Here is a 14,415-nt window from a genome sequence, read left to right on the forward strand (position 1 = left end):
TGTACAACAGCTGTGCAATCCTGAACGGGCTGTTATTATATTTGATTTCGGTAATATTTTCTATGAAATGCAAGTAAGAGAAATACTAATTGCAGAAGGAAATCAAATGAAATTATGTTTGGCCTCCTATCTGGATTAAAAAGCATTTCGAAGAACCAATTATCTACTTCAAAGACAATTATCCACACCATTTTGATAGGGAGTATCTAATTGCTTGCCTATTAAATCGCTTTAAATTTTGAGATGTTTTGTTCCAATACAAAACCTAATGCAGATGTATATTTTTTACATGTGCTTAGCATTAGTGATGTAAACAACGTAAACAATCCTGTGTTGCTGTGTCTCCAGCACTGTGGTTCATGTGTTGATGATGTTGTTGGTGGGAAGAAAATAACAGCCAATAAAACCCCTTTTTTAATTTATTTAAGAACAGAGCAAACTGAAGATAGCTGAATGGAGTAGCCTTTGTCTTATTTTTCCGCTGTTATGGGAGCACCAGACCTTTAAGTAACCCCTCACCCACTCAACAGCTCCTTGTCAGAACTGTTCACTGTTTGCTGTCTAGTCAATGTGTCACCCATAACTCTGCGGATGTCGGAGACAAATTTAGCAAGACGTGTTTCGTCAAAGTGACGAAGGGCCGCTGAGAAGCCAATGGGACCAGCCAATTGGACCAGCCAATGGGACCAACCAATGGACGGCGCTTTCTGATAGGGGTTGTCTGAGGCTTGGAGACGGAAGGCAGCATGTTGCAAAGGGCATGATTGTGGGGAAGGTGAGAGAAAGATTTTCATTTCACTGTTTATCTCAGCTTGGGAAATGAAAGAGAGGGCCCTTGCTATATTCTACTGCGTCCTCTCTCTGTGATTTAAGCGTCATCTGCGTCCCCTGGAGTACGGCTCATCGATTGACACGGCAGACAGGCCTCCTTAAAAAGTCTGGCCTGTCAGGCTTGGCTGGTCTGGGAGCAAGCAGGGCCAGGGCGGGTTGGTGGTGAGGAAGTCGATTGTACCTCTTTACTGACAGATTTGAGACTTTTTTTCGGTTGACAACACGCCAGGCGTTCCCTGCTGATCCAATTGTCTCCTGAATATTTTGGATTGGCAGATTGTTAGATTTGTGGCAGGGACCAGAGCCTATAGATTTCTTTCATGGCCTGCCATGGCGGTTAAGTAATGCTTAGGGCAATGCCTAGAGTCTGGCACATCCAACTTAGTTTCCTAGCATCCAATTTCAAACGAATGGAGTGGAGGTATTCACGCTCATTCATAGGTATTTACACTCTTACACCAACTAAATTCCACTTACGTTTATCCCAAAACCAATTTCGGCTAAGTACAAAGTAAAGTTTATGTGCAGTAAAAGTTTCACGGTGCATTTTTTTTTTGTTTTTTTTGTAACTTTCCTCCTTCCTCCAACTTCTCTGTCTATTGCGGGAAGGTTTACTTTCCATTGCAAGAGACAAAAATGGGCGTGGGCCAGGGATTAAATATTTTGCACCAGCCTTGAAAGTCGTTCTTTATCGAGAGGGTTTTCAAAATATCAGTCGCTGTTTGCCGTCCTCACTCCTTGACTGTCATTTGACAAACATGTGTATTTTGAGGGGAGACCAAATGAGTGTTTCTTCCCACGAAACGCCTTATTTGGAATGTCAACCCTGCCTCTGAGGGATAAGCTTCCATTGTCTTAACATGTGATTTGCCCTTGCCACTGATGACTTAAAAAAATCATTGTTGATCATTGTCATCATCTTCTCAGCTTGGCAGGTCCCCTTGCTTCTATTACTGTAATGAAGGGGTGGGAATCAAAATTGTCATACAGTATATCAACGGTATTTACCAAATTCCATCAATACTTGAGAATATTGAAAAATCACGTGTTATTTGATGCCACATTCTGAAGAAAAGTGTATCCCCTCAGTGAGGTAGCGTGACCCCTGTGTGGCCACACCAGAAGCTACACGTCACTGTCGCGAAAGCATTGCATCATTTTGTCGATTCTTCGGTTCACACTGGGTCCGTCTTCATTCCGTCTCTGACGCGCCACCGAGAGCAGCACTCTCCGGATTTTCTATCACTGAAACTTCAAATTGTAGAAAGTATCAACCTTTAATTGGTTAAAGTGAATCTTTGCTTTAGTTTTGAACTCTTTGCTTTTCATTTCAATCACATTTCGAGTCTGTTAACTAACGTAGTCGGATGGGTTAATGAAGTTGGCGTAAATTTTTTATATACGGAGATACACAGGGAGCTTGATGGGCACTAGGACCCATGAGACTACCTGAGCTGCCCGGCCCAACTAAAATACGGGCAATCCGGACCAACCTATTCCTGGGCGTGATATTTGTCTTCCTACTGGAATTAGGAGGCACTCCGCCAGACTATATGTAGCATGTTATCCAACTGTGTTCTATGTTGCACCGAGGTTCTTTGGGAAACGTTATCTCATTGCACTGTGTACTGTGTATAGGGCTGAAATGACAATAAACCCTCTTGAATGTTGAATGTTGAATTTAATTTTAATGTTTTATTTACAACAGTGAGGTTTAATTTGTTGTGCTGAAAAAGTAATCCACGATGAGACAGCACATCAGCCTTTTTTATATATGTGGTTGATGCATACCAGGCTTGGTAATTAAATATTTTCACAAAATACATTTTCAGTGGACCTCTATGGGAATCTACACTCCAGTTTACACTTCTGCTTGGTGTGACCTACGATATTGACATGGCAGAGTATCTGAAGCGTTTTTGTGACGCTGACGTGTTGCTTCTAGTGTGGCGCGAGAGGTCACAGTAACAGCATGTTGCTGTTTGAGAATTTGATGCCCATTCTTCAGAGGCACTAAAGAGGGCCAAAGTGAGACTTTGTGTTTCATCATTATGTTCTCCACTTGAAAGGACCCAGTTGAATTTAGCGTTGGAATGGGGAGATCGGCCTGTTTATCTGAATGAGGCTCTCATTACATTGCATCAAAGTTTTCTAGTCAGTGAATATCTCCCATTGTGTCGTTAAAGCTTCTCGGCGTGGTTTGAAGGATGTTGGAGAGTTAGCGCTGCAAACTGTACAGTAATTCCACATTCACTGAGTAGCTCATAGCTCATTTCAAAATGGCTCCAACTGAAGATCTTTAATTACCGCTCCAAGTGCTGATATTACAGATATTATGCAGATTTAATGTCTGTGTTTTATAGGTGCTATTAGCATAATAAGTCTGGCAATGGGAAAGTCTTGTAAGAAATCAAACATATTACAGTTTTGTCTTTTCATACTGTCATTATGAAGAGATTTACTGACAATGTAGTGTGCATTCAATCCAACAAAAAATCCAACAAAATACATTGTAGTAAACGTCAAAAGATATTACCTTCAGAGTCAATTGATGTGCCAAATTTATATTCTTCCATATACTCTGCTTCTTTTGCCATATCGAAGGAGAACACATGCTACTGCAATAGTAATAGTGCATAATATTTTCTGCATATAGTCTGATGAGCTTTATGTAAACCGCTGGGGGCCTGAAAACAGCATTTTTAAAATGAAGGTAAGGTCGCTATTTCTAGAAGTAGTAGAGACTAGTAGAGACTTAGAGAAAAGAAATGCTGTGTAGTATGTTGGGTTAGTATTGAGGCTGAAGTAAAAACTCTTAGCGGACTCTATTCCAGATTAATTTTATTAAGAGACCTGCTCCAACCCTTGGATGGCTTCAGTTGCTACTAGTCCTCTTTAAAGGTAAAACACAGTTCCCTCGACTAGTCAAAGTATGCTGCATGGAAAGTGTACTTTTATACAAAGGTGTTGTTTGCTACCATCTAGATGTCTACTTTTTATAGGTGTTGGTGTTTGCCTTAAGCTGTGAGTTGGCTTATAAGCAGAAACATTTATTTTCCAATATGTTCCTTCCCTGTGAATTACTAACTTGCTTCTAGGAATCTAAATTTTCTGATGTTCTCACTTTTTTTTTTTACCATTAATGCTTTTACTGATGCCTTTAAAGTGCTTTTTCCTCAAATTGCCTTTGTGCCTAATTATATATTGTGAGAAGAAGTTATTATAATATATTAGGCTGCTCCCAAACGAATGCCTGTCATTTATCGCATCCAAATATAACATTGTTGGCCGTAATTTCTGTTTATGGTATTCCACTCTTTATGTGGAAAAACAAAACCTTGGTTTTATTTTCCAACGGCATGAGTTAATAGGCTCATTTTCATTAAGGTATTCTATAATCAGGGTGCAGTTAGTGTACCTCATTGGCTGAAAAGTCGTCTTGGACATGGTCCATGATCTCATGGTGTCTATTTTATAACATCATGTGTTAAATTGTCTTTCCTGAGGACTTGGCATTTGCAATCTTTTTTCCATTGTTGCCAAACTGAAAATTAAAACTGCTCTGCTTGTTGGCTATAAAAGTAAATGCTTGGATAACTGTAACACTGAGCTTCGAATACACATAAGTTCTAGCAATGGGAAGCTTTTTTGGCCCGTTGACTTTTCTCCTGACTAAGGTCTAAACACGTCTGTCTTTTGATGGTGCGGTTTTCTATTTTGTTTGGCAGAAGTTTCTTTGTTTTTAAGTGTTGCCAGACTTTGCCAACCTTATCCACAAAAATTCAGACAAAGGAAGTAGATTGGGTGCACTCATGTTCTTGTGTCCTCTTAAACACTGAAGCAAGATCTGAGCCAATGTCTCTGAGGAACTGACACCCCTGTCACGACCAAGACGACAGGAGAGAAATCAATGGAAACTCAATAGGGATTTACTGTATGATGCTTTGCTGTAAAAAGAGGAGTTATGGCCGTTGGGTGTCACGCCAACAGATGGAAAGAGCACAACAAGTCCTCAACTCTACATCCATCATCACCTCCTGCTGATAGAATTGTCCTCTTTCTCAATGCGAATGTCGTCTGCAAAAACCTTCTTTCCCATTCAACATCCAACTGTCTGCCATTAAATAAAATGACTTCCAAATCCGGGACAAGAACCAGCTGGCCCATAGTGTACTGTATGTCAATCTAACATGCTTAATAATCGGTTCACACTTCCATATCCTGTTCGCACTTCTGTTGCTGGTACAAGGTCAGAGCATACAGGGCAGTATTGTAGGATGTGTCTAGCTGGTGATGCGCAACACCTGGATACTCAGGTGTTGCTGTCGGTGGGACCAGCAAGGCCAGTCCCTGTGTGGAATAGATTAAGGATGGTGGAAAATGTGGACTCCAAATGGGAGCCCTCCTCCACCTCAGTTACAATCCTTGTGGCAGCCTCTGAGGAATGGGCAAACCAAACCAATAGAAGTGCCTGAGTGTCTTTAGTGTATTATTTTGGAATGAAAGGCTGTGTTGCAATGAGTTGTAGACCCTGCATAAAAAATGTGGCCTTCTCCCCATTTTCTGCATAATATATAAGATGAGGTCCAGAGAAATGCGCTACATGCCTCCAACATGCAAACCTGCGGCTCCACAGAAGGTGCCTCTATCCTTTAATGACTTCTGTCACTGCGTGATGGAGTGGGCCCGGTGGACATAGCTGGTTCCCACCCTGCCCTCACACACCTGTCACTCACCAGGGAATACACACCACTGGTTTTTGGTCAGGATAGGAAAATGGTCTGTCTGAGCCCCAAGCATAATTCATTAACACTTCTGACAAACAAGACGCCACATAGTAGGGAGATTCCTTGCTCTACATCTAGGTTATCTGCTTTGCTATATTGTACAACCTTTGTATACAAACATACATGCTTATTGTATACATAGAAAGCTTTAAATGATAAACATGTTCATGGTAAACAAGGTTGCCGTTTAAATCACCTATTGGAAAATATTTTACAGTGACACATTTCGAGGGACATTTGTAAACGTATTAATAGAATGTGTCATGTTTTGATTTTCCATTGAGCTGCCAGTCACTGACCTTAAAGAATCTGACGGGTACAACCACTGTGAAGTTCTTAAATCATACAGTATGGCAAGGACTACCAATATACATTCAAAACTTGGGCTTTCTAAACAGCCTCCATGGAATAAAATTGAAAGAAATACTGTAAAAGCCACCTAAAGCAGCCGGCTGATCTATCAGCTATTGTAGCTAGACCTACATTACTGATTTCTTAAGCTTTCAGAACAGAAAGAACGTTATTGTTCATAATTTGTATGAATAAGGCGTGGTTCAAATAACATTATCTACCTATTTCCCTAAACTTCATTTATTTCTGGTCATCATATTCTCAACTTCTCTCTTCTCAAAAAAAGAGCGGAGCCAAATTGCATCAAGGCCATTACATCTCTCAAAATCGAAGAAGCTGAGGGCTGCTGAAAAAGGCAATTACGCTTAGGGCATAGAATAATCACAACTATGTGGCTATGAGTAACCTCCAGTCTGCTGCATCCTCCTGTAACCTCCAGGGGGAAACCTCCCTGAAGCTGCTAAGAACAGCCCAAAGCGGACAGGGTCAACACAAAGGACAGATGGAGAACACAAGTTTGGGCAACTGAGCAAAAGAAAAGGAAGAATGGAGGATGAAAGAGAGGTAAGATAGATCCACAGGAAGTAGAGACAGGGTACGGATATGTACGTGTCTAGGCAGGGTGATGTTCCACCTGATATGTATCGGTCGGACATCTTGTCACGCTACATGAACCACAAACCACTGTATGCTCTATTTTGGGACTGCAGACATGGAGCGGTAAAAGCATTGGCCCACGATCGCTGGGTACACTGCATTTCATTCTGGGCATTCTAACAGTCTGGGAATAAAACTGACACCAACATACACAGCCATAAATGTGCAGAACTACCCTGTTAGTACCTTTGACACTGCTGTAATCTCTTCTTTCCTGCTATCTAGTCCAACACATTCCTACATTATTTGCCAATTTGTTCACCAGACTATTTGCTTATCCCTTTATCACTGATGTGTAACTTGCATTTAGGCTCTCTTGTCGGCCACTCGGATGACATACAATTCAATAAGTAACACAGGGGCCATGTAAAACATACTGATTAATGGGCAGTCTGGCAGATCTGGTAATTTATTGTGTATATTGTATTGCTGCAACGTTTGTGATTAAGTGCGTGTAAATTACTGTGTCTGCAAATGCAGACATGAAATAAAGACAGCCGCCCGCTCTTCATTTCATATTTAAATTTTTTCCTATTCCCTTTCTCACAAGGTTGCTTTGTTACACTACTTGTCTTCAAACATTCAAGTCAACAATTTTGGGCTGAATAGCCTTTGGCCCACACTCATTTTTAATCTTTCGAATAACACATTGGAGTGATTATAGCAGCCTTATAACAAAGCCACATTGGACAATCTGCCGGCTGTAAACATGGATTCAAATTGTGGTAAGAATCCCGCGCCACAATAGGATCTGTAAAGCACAATTTCAGCTGTTCTAGGGCTCACGTTGATTTAACCCCGTTTTTTGTTCGATCAAAGGCGTGCTTTGTAGGCAACAAGATGTTTGCTAAGCCCAGAGCAAATGTACAAGACACATGATGTATTCATCGGCCATTCTTGTATCATAAACACAGATTTTTGCAGCTTGTTTTATGTTTTTTTCTTTTGCTTTTTTCTCCCTCTCTAGCATAACATTTGCAGGAGTCAAATTCTCATTGCGAGATGGCTAGCAGCTTACTGCTGAACAACAAAAGAGTTTTGTGTCCAAGCAGTAGCCCTTGTTTTGTCTTTTGTAACAACAGAACAACAGTAACCACTAGAAAAGGCTTTGCATTTATTGGTGGATGCCTTGCCTTCCTGGAGGTTATTGACATTAATAATGCCAGGAAATGCGCAGACTAATTCTGTAGTCCTGTCTTTTATTTCCTTGGCTCAAATGGTCAGTTTTTAAGTTACTGTCATGACCAAAAAAGATCTTACTAGCCCAGATCCAGATCTGGGCTAGTAAGAAGTCTGGATCTCTGGATGACATTTCTATCTATTCTGGCCTCAAAAACCCAGAAGTAAAAACACTGGAACTGAACAAAGTCTGAGCCAAAAACGTTTATTGTGTCTCTGTGCATCAAGTACAGCAATAATCAGTGAGAGGGACTCCGGAGTCCAACTAACAAGCTGATCCCTTGGACTTCCTTATATACCCAAGAAGTTCTCTCCACCTATTACCTGTCCTGCCCCTTTCAGCGCCAATTTTCACAATCAGAGTTGGGAGTTCAAAGTTTACAGGTAATTCTGGCATATCTTTACTGGTCGGTAGGCCATAATCATGAGTTTCCATCCTAGCGGCATGGAGAATCCTAGATCTGGAAGTTAGTAGTCAGACGTGTGTCCACAATACTCAGTAAGCACTAAAGGCTTCTCATTATATTCATAATTTCCCTCCTTTTTCTGTATATCTCATGTTCTCTGTTTCTGTGTTCAGTGTTTCTTGTGGATGACTTTGATTTGGGTTTGAGAATCGGACCGGATGGAATTTCTGAAGCGTTTGGCCGGCCTAACAAAATTGAGACCGGCAGTGGAATCATCAGGGTTCCAGTAGTTTATTCTCAGCACACAGTATTTTTGGTATAATCAGGATGGAGAACAAATGGGCATGGTTAAATGTATGGTACAAATGTCTCTTTATTTGGCTGAGCAGTCTATGGAAAAAGAGAGAAGTATTTAGGACAGTATGTTAGTCTGACCTATTGAGCAAGAGGAGATTTCCCATGTAACTGTCTAGATAACACTTACCCAAGCATATTTAGTAGCCAGGGTGATTCATCGGTCATCTAAGGGTACACCGATAAAGTCATAACAGGATGCCCTCAACACAAATTGAAAGGCAAGGAAAACAAAATAAAAGAAAAATCATAAAGTGAATAATTTAACAAAATCAAAAGTCATAAACAATGAGCCCAAAGTCAAACACAAATCAAAATGCTCGTAAATCACCAAACAAAAACACCCAAAAAAGAGATCCTACCAAACAGGCAGGGAAAGGCCGAATTACTGGGTGTGTACAAAGCAAAACATCATTGTTCAATAATACAACAATACAGTAATATTCATGTGAGGGGGTGATTAAGTAGACCAAAAAAATGTTTGCCATTTTAAAATGTGATATTTAGAGCGGGACCGTAGCAAATAGTTTCCACACCAAAAGATGACCTTACAAGAGTCAATGTGTCAGTAAAGTGTATGTGCAGGTTCCTTTATTATCTCAGCATGTTGTGATTCAGGGGAAAGTGGACAGGGGCTTACCAGTGGGAAGGCCATCTGGTAACTGTGAGTTTATGTCAGAGCATAGATGCATACTCCTACGACAACAACAACAGGGTTAACCAATCATTTTGGTGTGGTGGAACACATACTGATACAACAACCAGGGTATAATTAGAGTGTGATGAAAAGGTTGGTGGGAGGGGATACATATCAGGGTATTCATCCGAATTACAGGCTTAAAAATTGTCACCACTGTGCAGGGGTAGTTTAGTTTGGTTAAGTAGAGATATATTCCCATCACCGTGGAGGAAAATCGGGAGATCAGGGGACCGGTTGTTGTGGGCGTCATAGCAGCATAGCATCCAGAGGCTGGCCCCGAGGATGCCAATGCCTGCAACGATCAATGCGAGGGCTAGTGCTAGCAGCATTATGTCTTTTGGACCCATGGTATTCTTCGCCTCCAGTCGGTGATACAGTAAGTCGCTGGATGATGATGAGGTGGTGTCCTTCCTTGGCGTGGCCCTCACTAGTGGATCCATGGTGGTTGTGAGTTCGTCAGCACCGTCATCTGGGTTACTGTGATGACGGTTGTTGGTAGACCATACAACCTTCTCCAACCTTCCTTGGGTTAAGGGAATTTACGAGGACCTTGCCACCGGGCTGGTATGGGTGTGTTGGGTTACTGTTGCGAAGAGGGAGAGGAAGTGACACATCACCATAGTTGCCATTCAAAGTTCTTATCAACGCATCGGTATAATCGTTTATGACAGTGTCCATGTCTCCCAGGAGACATGGACCTCCCTTCCCACGCACCCATGGAGTTGGAAATGGTCGTCCCATTAAGATTTCAAAAGCTGATCGTTTTATTGTGGCACTCGGAGTCATGTGGAGTTCAGCTGACACAGCTGGGAGTACATCTACCCATGTTCGTTTGCCCCCCACGGTTGCTTTTGTTACCTTGTCCTTATTTATTCCATTCATCCTTTCTACAATGCCTGAAGATTGTGGATGATAGTGAATGTGGAATTTCCATTTGATTTCAAGTTTCTTACAAACCAACTGTTATCTTTGATGTGAATGGAGTGCCATTATCACTATTTATAGATGTTGGTATTCCAAAGCATGGAATAATTTCCTTTGCAAGTATTTTTACCATGTTGTGCATTTTACTTTGAGCACGGGAATGCTTTAACCCATTTGGAAAATTGATCTTCAATTACTAGCTTGTATTGTAGAGGGTCTATTTTAGGCATGTGTGTGAAGTAAATTTGTAATGACTGAAATGGTGCCTCTGTTGGGGGCAGTGCCTGATGTTTAACAGGTGTGCGACCCACATTAGCACGTGCACATGTAAGGCATGATGAGAGAAGTAGTTTCACAGTTTTGGATGTATTTTAATACTAAATCTTCATTTCAATGCCTGTATTATGGCTCTTTGCCGGACATGTGAAACACAGTGACAATGGCAGACAAGAAACGGGAGCACTGAAGTGAGCAAGGCCAGCCGGCCTCCCTTGTCCGATAGAAGCCCATCAGCTGAGGGGGTTTCCTTACCCTTACCATGCCAGTAGGTAATGTCGTCTGGGGTAGCATTTGTCTGTAGGTATTTAATATCTACATTTTCAGGTGTGTATTGTGCTGCCAAATATGAGAATATTGGTCTTGGTGAGTAGTGTGGGGACAGCACATAGTCCCTAGCAGCTCTCTTAGCTACCTCATCTGCTAATTCAATTCCTTTTTGCCATTCATCTCCTAACATACTGTGTCCTTTCACTTGACATTTACTTTAGCCAGTTCGTTGGGAGACTGATTCCAGAGAAGACGTAAGCCACCAACGTGGAGTGAGAGATAGGTTTGCGGTCAGCTGATACAAAACCTCTTTCTTGCCATAATTTACAAAAATCATGCACCACTCTGAATGCACATCATGAGTCAATGAAGACAGTCAGCCTTTAAATAGCGTACATGCTCAAATCAGTGCCACCAATTTTGCCGCCCAGGTGGAAGCATTAGACAGAGAATATGTGACCCACCTCAGACTTTAGGTACATTTGGTGGCTTTTGACTTTTTTTCCGCATCATTTGAAAGTGGAGAACTAGAGCTTCAAAACAGGGTGTCACTTGTGCAAATCAAGAAAATATTTTTAAAGCTATGACTTGTTAATGACAAGGGTGTGGCAAACTGTGTGTCTGAGATAATCAAATTGTGAGATAATAAAAGTGGAATTATTTAGGAGTTTAAAAGTGCGGATAACACAACAAAATGTAGAGTCTATCAATAATATGAGTCTCTGTATATCAGCCTTGGTGTGTCATTTAATAAATGTGCGTATGTCAAATATCTTCAAAGTTCTTGGAGTTATTATGTGGGCTAACCCCAACCCTACCCCAGCTACCCTCTGAGAGCCTGTTTGAGGCTGCCTCTTTTCATTATTTTTGCCCCTGGCTGCATTTGCAGGTAAACTTGAGAATCTTGTCCATTGCTACTTGTTCATAATCTGCCATCACCAACCTCAACGGACTTAATCACATCATCAACTTCTTCAGGTTGAAATCCGCTGTTTAATATGTTCTCCAAATCCGGAATAACGGCGGTATCAGATTCAGCTTCGCTCTCCGAGAAATGACTATCATTGCGGGAAATTAAGTCCAGTACACGCTGCTTACAATAACTTGGATCTATCGCACTGGACAGATTAAGGTCTGCGATATGATTTAGATCTTTCGCCACCCGCTTCTCATAATACATAACAACACGGTGATGAAAGTTTTGACAGACAAGTGAAACCGAAGGATCCTCGTCTTGTTGTTTAAAAAAAAAAGGAACGGTTGTGACCTGGTGTGTCGTGTGTAAACATAGTTTATGTGACAACACTTTTTGCAGCATCCTCAACCATCATTGCTCACGCTGCCACGGCCCTTAAACATGGGGGTATTCCCTGTACCGCAGTGGGTAGTTTTGGGTAGGGTTTTGGATAAATACTCTTTAGGTCTATACCCACTTCCATGAGCCTGCGCTAGGAATCTGACCACCGTTGACCCGTCATCTGACACATAGAGATGGAATGGCAAGTGATAGTATGGTAGGCCCAATGCAGGAGCATTCCACAGGGCGACTTTAAGCACTGAGAATAACGTGGCCATCTGTGGTGTGCATACAACGTCAAGTGGGACATCCAGCTGGCAGGATTTGTGGAGGATTTAATCATGGTTGGAACAATCAGGGATACATTGTCGACAGTAGTTAATCATGCCAAGGAAACTCATCATAGCTTTCTTGGTAGCCGGTGGAGGGTCGGCTTCAATAAGCAGCACTCTGTCTCTTGATAATTGTCTCTGTCCTTGTGACAAAACAAATTCCAAGTATGCCACCTCCTCTTTATACCACTGTAGTTTCATCAGAGATGCCTTGTGACCACAATCCGCCAGGTGTTCTTCACACAAATCCTTACTTTCAGCCGAAAGCAATACATCTTCAACATACTGGAGCAACGTGCATCCAGGTGGAGGTGTGAATGTTGCCAATGTATAGCGAACAACAGCTGCAAAAGCTTCAGAGGAGTCGATATAGCCCTGTGGGAGTATTAGTGAATAGTGGCTGCGTGTCCGTTTGGACGGGGTCGTGAAAAATGCAGAACACAAATCTACCACTGTGAAACAGCTATGTGATGCTGTTGTAGCTGTTAGTATAGAGATGACATCACGGACATTTGATATCAGTGGCACCACAAAGTTATTGACAGCTCGCAAATCTTGCATAAATCGCCATGCAGTCTTTCCTGGTTTTGGTACAGGATTTGTCGGTGTATTGTAAGATGTGGTAGTCACGATCATTCCTTGTTCCAATAAGGGTTAATGACAGGTTCAATTCCAGTTTCCAATACCAGGGGGTACAGTCTATCAATCCTGTTTAATTTTTGTGTCTTTCCCATGGTTTTGTGGGAATCTTTAATTAGTGTGATGGCATCTGCTTTGCTTGATAGCAACACCTTTAAAGGATGGCTGATTGGCGAAATCACTGGGGCATGCATTAAATTGACCAGACAGCCTGGAATGATGATAAACCGTTGTAAAACATTGATTGTATCGTCACCAGGGCTGGTGCCCTTTAACGGCCGGGTTTATTGGGACCCCAGTTATTCTATCAGAGCTTATATGGGCAGCTGATACAGGTCCACAATATAAATTCATGGACATGGATGAGCTGGTGGCTCCAGAATCAACAAGGAAATCATATTTAACTCCTTCAATTAATGAAGTTAACATTGGTAAGTCTTCTTATGCGCCCGAAAGTTCCAAATGGAGAAAATAATATTCAGTTGTGGTTTCACTCTGTAGGCATCCCTCTGCGTGTTGTGTTGGGTTCCACACCATCGGGTATTTTGGTAACTGAGTCTGCTCCTCATGTGGAGGTGCAGAGGGGTGTGTGCTTCCGTGAATCTGACCAGGAGTCACTTCCTGACATTTCCACTTGGACTGATCCACTCTTCAATCTCTCACCCAATGGCCGGTAAATCCACATCTTGCACATACAGTATATCATTGCTTCTATCTCCTCGTCCTCTCCCCTGGCTGAGATGGCCTCTTCTACCAACACCACCTGAAGCATTATAACATATTCTACCTTTTTCCATAACTCTACCTCTCTCCTGTTTCTACGGCGGGCACCCTGGTTCTGCCACAGTGCCATTGAACCTCTCTCTTCCCCTATGAGAAAGGAGCCTGTCGCCTCTTCTAATCCAAGCGCAAAAAGCACATTTTGTAAACACATTGACACAAACAGGGGTGCCTCATCGTGTCCTGTTTGCATTCCCGCATTCTCGACCCATGCAGCATGGAATCGACACATAAATAGAATCATGCATTCACCAGGTTCTGTTAACAGTTAGTGTCAAATGTCAGGTCTCTCGCATGCAGCCTGATCTTAGTCAGAAACCTGAACAAATTGTCAAAGAAATCAGCCACAAAGAATTATCTGCCCATTTGTACTGTCCACCATCAGGAGGTGCAGCTTCATGTTTCTGGTCTAATTCTTTGAGAGAAGACTCAATTTCCTCATGAGGAACATGGGGCAAGTTCCCTGACAAGATTTGTCACGGAAAACAAATACCCGGCATGAACCAAATGCCCGGCAGGATTTGTTTGTGGATCAGGGGCTCTCCTGCCTACTTCGTAATGGTCGCTAATGTTTGGTTGCTTTATCATTACTTGGGTACCTATGTGCATAAACGGGAATGTTAAATTGTCT

The 14,415-nt window shown here is 42.0% G+C and overlaps 1 protein-coding gene across 1 annotated transcript in view; it reads left to right on the forward strand.

The window, feature by feature from the left end:
* tmtc2b (transmembrane O-mannosyltransferase targeting cadherins 2b) overlaps positions 1 to 14,415 on the forward strand; it is a 105,353-nt gene that overhangs the window by 46,182 nt on the left and 44,756 nt on the right. The gene's annotated exons all lie outside the window — the stretch shown is intronic.

This window comes from Zeus faber (assembly GCF_960531495.2).
Source record: "Zeus faber genome assembly, chromosome: 6".
In the NCBI taxonomy this organism is placed as follows: Eukaryota; Metazoa; Chordata; class Actinopteri; order Zeiformes; family Zeidae; genus Zeus; species Zeus faber.